This window comes from Marmota marmota, unplaced genomic scaffold (assembly GCF_001458135.2).
Source record: "Marmota marmota marmota unplaced genomic scaffold, marMar, whole genome shotgun sequence".
Taxonomy (NCBI): Eukaryota; Metazoa; Chordata; class Mammalia; order Rodentia; family Sciuridae; genus Marmota; species Marmota marmota.
Window position 1 is genome coordinate 566,971 of NW_026000076.1, and position 7,186 is coordinate 574,156.

At 34.5% G+C, this 7,186-nt stretch overlaps 1 long non-coding RNA gene across 2 annotated transcripts in view; it reads left to right on the forward strand.

The window, feature by feature from the left end:
* The window catches only part of LOC125620111, a 62,108-nt gene extending 55,143 nt beyond the window's left edge, over positions 1-6,965 (forward strand). For both annotated transcript variants that reach the window (XR_007351688.1, XR_007351687.1), the window contains exons 3-4: positions 5,914-5,996; positions 6,926-6,965. This is a non-coding gene — a long non-coding RNA (uncharacterized LOC125620111). The remainder of the gene's footprint in view (positions 1-5,913; positions 5,997-6,925) is intronic.
* The last annotated feature ends 221 nt before the right edge of the window (positions 6,966-7,186 follow it).

Sequence of the window (7,186 nt, forward strand, 5' to 3'; positions counted from 1 at the left end):
AATAGATGCCATGAAACTAGATCAGCTGTTACTTACTATTCACTTAGGTGCTTATATCTATATTGTCTGGCTAGAATAAGAGTCCCTTGATTCATGGAGTAACTATCTGCAATTAGAGTAGACTATTTGCTTCTCTGATAGAAACAAGGTAGGAAGATTGTCCGGTGGAAATTCAAACTATCTGCCTAAGCAGAAGCAGACACAAGATGGTGACTCTTAAACAGTAAATATCATTTTTTGTATGACATGTATCAGTGGGCTTACTTGCTACTTGAATTTCAGTGTCTTTTTTAAAAAAAAAATTCTCTTGACTTAACCTGCTACCAGAAAGATTTTTCTATCCCATACTTTTATGAGTTGACAGTTGTTGGGCCTTCAGTTTCAAGGACAGGTGTGGTGTCATTGACATCTGAGAATTTCTAGTGGGACCTAGAAAATAAGATGATGGGTTTCTAGCTAACTCCCAGGAATCTGGTAGATAGAGGGGAGGAAAACAAGTTTCCACCTAAATTTGTTGTATTTTAACTCCAGTCCAGTAAATATACTGAGGTAGGGTAAAAATGGACTAGAAATCTGAAAACATGAGTTAGGGAAGGAAGTCTGAATGTTCATCAAAAGTCAAGTCAGAAGCAGGAAATCAGACGACTAGGAAGCTATGAATAACTGAGAACCCTGAAGTTTTGCCTAAAGCAGTTATAAAGGTTAAGCAGTCTTGTCCAGGTTTGGCTTTTATATTTTTCATAAAGTACAATGGAAGGGACAACTTATGGGGAGGCTGATAGTAGAAAAAAGAATTTGAATATTATTTTTAAAAAGCAATATTTTTAGTAAGAAAAACAGATTTTTATGTAGCAAGGTAAAGTTTAAGGTCCTTATGGCAGACACCCCTCTAATAATAAGAAATGTGTTACTTTTTGAAGGAAACTTATCAATTATTAGATGTATCTAATATTTAAAACAATGTCCATTGGATTGTACTTGAATTTCTCCCCATTGCTAAATGAACAAGTTATCTGAAAGCATTACCAAAATTATAGACCTTTAATGTTTGGTGGCATCTAGAGTTGTTCAGTTTCAAATTTTGTCTTGTAAATATTCAATTTCTTTGTTCCATCAAGTGTTTCTCAAATGATATTAACCCTTTCCCTGCAATTCTTCAGAATGTCAATATATTTAAATGCACCCTTTGCACTGTAGCATGCATTAACCCTTTCCCACCTTGATGTGCATACCACATCACACCCAGAATATCAATATTGTAAGCCAGGGATTGTTGGATTCAGAATCTGAAAAGTAGTTTAAGGACACACATACTCACTGTGTGTCCTTACAAAGGCAACTGACTCTTTGTAATTCACTTTTTTCAAATCTGCAAACTATTAGTATCTCTGTGTAGAATAAAACCTGGATTATCTATTTCAATAAGTGCTCTCGTTATTAATAATCATCCAGCACACTTTTAGCACTTTAACATTTTTAGTTGACATTGGTTTTATGTCCATTTGAACTCCTGAAGTTTTCATGTGAATTGCTCTTGGCCTGGATTTTTTTACACCTTTCACTTTTTTAATTGATTTTTTTTTTCATTTCTAAAAACAGGAATTTACATGTTTCCCAATTATATTTGGGCTTTGGCTGTTAAGTTCTTATTTGCAGTGTATCTAAAATTGTGTGGAGATTGATCTATTGTTTTCTAAATTGTTTATCCCTAAAACCATTATGAAATCTTCAGATATTTTGCTGTAAATGCATATTTATGGAGTACCTTCTGTGTATCAAGTAATAAAATGGGCATCAGAGACTCATGATCTAGAAAAACATAATTAAAAGAATATTATTTGATAAGTAGTATAGATGTACTGTTGATATAACAAATACTAATCTAGCTCTTTGTACCTAGAACTGTGTTAAAGATCTCTACAGCATTATCTCATTTAATTGTCATCTTTTTAAGGTACAAACTATTACTATACTCACTTCAAAGATGAAAAACTGAGCCTACATGCTTGACCCTAACCTCTCTTTTTGAATAAAAATCTTAAGAGAAGTGGTTAAATTTCCACTGCTCTGTGGAAGATGAATCGTATTTATGGAATGTATTTGGAGTACCAACCTCATACTTGGTTTAAACTTGTCTCAGTTTGTTTCAATTTTGTTTTCTTGTTTTAAATAATACTTTCCTGTGATACTACAGATATAATTGCAAACTACGTTGCTTTTGAGACAAGAGCAAAAACAAACAATTATAGTGTCGGATAATAATCATCTTTATTTTCAGGCCAAGGCCAAGAAGAGCATGATGCTGGACATAATTGTCTTTCTTAGCTTTTGTAAACCCATTTCCTTGAGTATCATTATTCAAGCAACAATTTAGCCATATTATAACTCTGCAATTGTCCTCCTTATCAGCCATTTTGCTTTCTGCAGTTTCAGTTACCTGAAATCAACCATGGCCCAAAAATATTACTTGGAAAATTACAGAAAAGTAAACAACTTATGAGTTTTAAATTACATGCTGTTCTCAGTAGCATAATGAAATTTCACACTGGCCAGCATTTTCCTTTTTGTAACTTGAATCATTCCTTTGTTCAGTGTATCCACTCTGTATACACTACTCACCTTTTCGTCACTCAGTAGCCTTCTTGGTTATCAGGTCAAATGTCCAAGTACCACAGTGCTTATGTTCTAGTGATCCTTACATAATAATCTAAAGCTAAATCAGAGTGCCTATGTCATTCCCCTTGATTTATCTCATCATATATGCATAGTATCAATTCATATCATCAAAAGAAGGGTGAGTATAGAACAACAACATATTTTGAGAGAGAGAGAGAGAGATGAAGAGATAGAAAGAGACTATAGTCACATAACTTTTATTACAGTATATTGTTTTAATTGTCCTATTTTATTATTAGTTATTGTTATTAACCCTTACTGTGCCAAATTTAAAAATTAAAATTTATCATAGGTATACATGTATTATGTTTGAAAAATTCAGTATGGAAAGATTTGGTACTTTTTGTGTTTCCAGGCATCCATTGCAGGTTTTAGAATATATCATCCATGGATAAGTGTGGATTATTATACTATTATTTGAGCTTATTCTCCTCCATCATATCACAAAAGAACATCTGATACTTTGAAGAAATCTAGAAATATTTAAATTTCTGCAGCACTCCCATCAACAACAGTTTAAATACTCTTTTAGAAAAGAAAAGAAAGAATAGGAGTGCTAGATTGCTTTTTAATAATTCCACAAAGAAAGCAAAATGTAAATCTTTGTGTTTCTAAGATATGCAAACCATCTGTTTGTATCTTAGGTTTTTTTTTTCCAGAAGCATTCATTTGTAGGATGATATTCGTGATCAAAATATATGGTATTTTGAGCTCTTTGAGCATAATGAACTAGATATCCTTGCTAGTGAATTTCCTTTGGGGACTAAAAGGAGCACTTTAGGAAGCCTTACTAATTCTCAAGGTCTGTTGGAGCACTACTCTTGAAATTGCTTCTAAGATGTTCAGGAATAAAGAACCTTAATGACTTTGAGTAGTAATTCACAGAATGGTACCTCAGTGATCCCTGGGTGTTTGACTTGCAGACAGGGCAGACCTCACTGTCTAAGAATCAAGCATCAGGATTTCTAGACCAGATTGTCATTAACTGGCTGTGTGACTCCGGGCACACCATTAATTTTCCTAGTTCTCAGGTTCTACATCTGAAAAATAGGATGATTAGATCACATTATCCCCAAAAGTCCCTTCCTGCTCTAAAAAGTCATGATTCAAACAAGAGACTCAATCTCAATAGACAGCAAAATTGAAAGATTACCTGACAATGCTGTATGCATGTGAATGTGTGTGTGTGTGTGTGTGTGTAACACAAAAGTGATATAATTTATGGTGTAATAGCCTTAAGTTTATTATTTGAGATAGAACCCTTGAAAGGTGCTTCTCTTTCACAATATCTATCACAATGTAAGCATGAATTTGTATCATGCTTACCTACAGTTTTTTATATAATCTTACTTTTTGATTGTAATGGTGAAGCATCTGCCCCCAGAAAGACTTTAGAATCTCTAAAGAAGAAAAGCTGCCTTTTTCATCACAGATCAGTTTATTATATTAGCTATCACTAATAAAAAATTTGGGAATGGCAAAGTCAGGAGAGATAAAAAAACCCATAGGTTGGGTATAACTATGTAAAAGTCTCACACAGTTAATCAATGACAGTTAAATTTTAACTTTGAAAGTAACATCAGCTTCCTGCATTCCAAAAATGTCAAGTTGAAGTTCTGAAAAGATTGTCCACACTAGATTACACTGATATCACAGTTTTTCTTGAGACTCTGTCCAGAAAGTTGCTTGTGACAAGGCTTAAATTATTCCACTATCTATACTCAGAAGGGTCCTTATCAGCCTTTCATGCCAACGTGTGCAAGCATTGGTTTATAGAGCTGCTATAATATAACTACCTTTCCTTGGATGGTGGCCCAGCAATATCAGCCCTGCCTGCAAACACTCTAGAAGCACTAATGGTACTACATAGTGTATTCTACAGGTTGCCAGAGGTATTATATAGAAAAACTAAACTTGATTTCTCTATCATTTCCCTCACTGGACTAAGGCTCTAAGATTGCCCCAACCAGAAGTTGCTAAAAAACCTTCTTCCTCAAGGGGTATTCAAAGGGTTGAGTCAATAATGCTTTGTATAGATTGGCTAGCAGATATGTCATACTGCTATGAAAGCTCCATGGATTACAAAATGAGTGAAAATGTGATGATTACAATTCCAGATGTGCAAAAGTGTCTACAGTATGCTGCTTAAAAAGCATCAGCAACAACTCAGGCAGGATTTATAGGAGAAACATAAAGATGGCTCCACTCTTTAAATTATTATGTGCATTTACAGATTACTGTCATCACTGGTGTTGTTATGATTTTTAATCAGAGGGTAAGATGCCAAAAGTATTTTGTATCAACTAAGTTGGGAATTTAGCATTGGGATTAACATTATACAATTCCATGGGAAAAGAGGATAAATACTGGATTTTTTTCAAACCTATTTTCAAAGAATAAGCATCTTTTGCAAATGACTTAATAAAAGGTAATTCCTTAATAACTCACTTATGATTTTGTGTTAAAATGTCAAAGAAGGTATCAGGTAAGGCTCTAAGATTGTACCAACCAGAAGCTGCTAAAAAGCCTTCTTCTTCAAGGGGTATTCAAAGGATTGAGTCAATAATGGCTTTGCAGAGATTGGCTAGCAGATATGTCACACTGCACATAAAAGCTCCATGGATTACAAAACGAGTGAAAATGTGATGATTACAATTCCAGATGTGCAAAATATTCCCTTCTTAAATTCCCTTTAACAAGGGAATTACTGGAAAACCTAACTTTGGATGAAATTTGTGGTGTGGTGTATACACTTCTATCAATGGCACATGCTAATATCAACCTGCAGCAAGAATTCCATTTATCTGACCCTGTTTCCATGCCAAACTAAAGTTTTGCAAAGTAATGACAATATGATTTGGATCTTAATAGCAGAAAATACAAGAAAGTTACAAACTGACCAAAACTAGCATCTTGACAATCCCAATTAAGTATCAGCAGCTTAGCTTTTATTGGAATAAACCCTACCCACCATTAGATTTGCTGGCATTGAGCTAATTCCATAATGGCATTGGCTATGATACAGTTTAAAGGGAATTATGGAGTAGAATCTGTCAGTACAAATCTTGAGTGGGAGGAGTAATGTTTCTAGCACACTGTGTGCTTCCATGTCCATCTGGTGTTCTGAAATAAGAAAAGCCAGGAGGTCTGCAAAATGTTCTTGATGGTACATTTGAGAAAGAGAAATGCAGAAGATAATGCATATTCATACCTTTATTTTATTACTATTCTTATTAGCAAAGGGCACTGGACTCATCGAGCTACAACTTAATTTTGCCTAAAGTGAAATTAAGAAACATTTTACGTCTCACCTGCTGAAGGTAAGCATGTCATTTCCACATACATTTTTATTTTTAATAACAATCCTAATGAAATTATAACTCTAAAGTCATCAGATGACCACCTTTTAGGAACCAAAATGAAGGTATTTGCTATTTTAGTCTGTGATTCATCTTGCATTGTTAATTCTATCAAATTACTTATGTATGCAAAATTTTGATATAAATGCCTTAATGCAATAACAAACCTTAAGACAGAAAATCATAAAGGAAAAATACTTTTACTCCTATTGACAAAAGATTATCACTATTTTAATCATAGTACTCCCAATATCACATGTATTTATACATCAAATTATATATACTTTCCAAAAATATTTTTGCATATTACTTTTTAGTCTGCTCTATTTAGTAAAATAACATGGACATTTCTTCATAACTATAAATATTGAGTTATGGCTTCTTTATCAATTAGGTTTAGAAATTAGCTTAATAACCAGATTCTAACCTGATGTTCATCCAGTTGTTTTTGAAAGATAATCTATTTCTTTGTTGGATGCACACCTACTGTTTCTTCTTTGGAACTGGAATAAAGAGAAATAACTTCACAATATGTCCTTCAAGGACATCTGACACATGGTACCTGATGCACCCACAAGCCTTCCTCATTGTGCACCCACTGCCTAAATGACAGGCACCATGTAAGCAAAGCCCTCATCATGTTCTATTTCCTGGGACAGGATCCAGAATGGTTGGACTGTGCCCAGAATCAGAGAAAGATATTTCAGGTTTCAAACAAGTTAGAGTGTTAGGGCTCTGTTCTTGTTGGGGCTGAGATCCAGCAGCAATAGCCAGGAGTAGATAGCAAAAGATAAGCCAATGTGATTGAGCCAGAGTTTGCTTTAAAAAATCTGATGCTTTAATTTCTTGAAGACTACTATCATCTGAATGTTTGTGTCCCCATCCCCCAGATTATATGTTGAAATCTCAATTCCAAGGAGATGGTATTAGGAAAAAATGGGTGTTGCAAGGTGATTGGATTACGAAGATGGAACCCTCATGAATCAGAGCAGTGATCTCATAAGAGACCCTTACCCCTTCCACCATGTGAGGACCCAGCAAGAAAATACACTTGGTGAAGGGGAAATGGAGGAAGCTGATCCTCACCAGACAAGGAATCTGCAGGCACCTTCACCTTGGACTTCCCAGGTTGTGAAAACTGAGTTTCTACC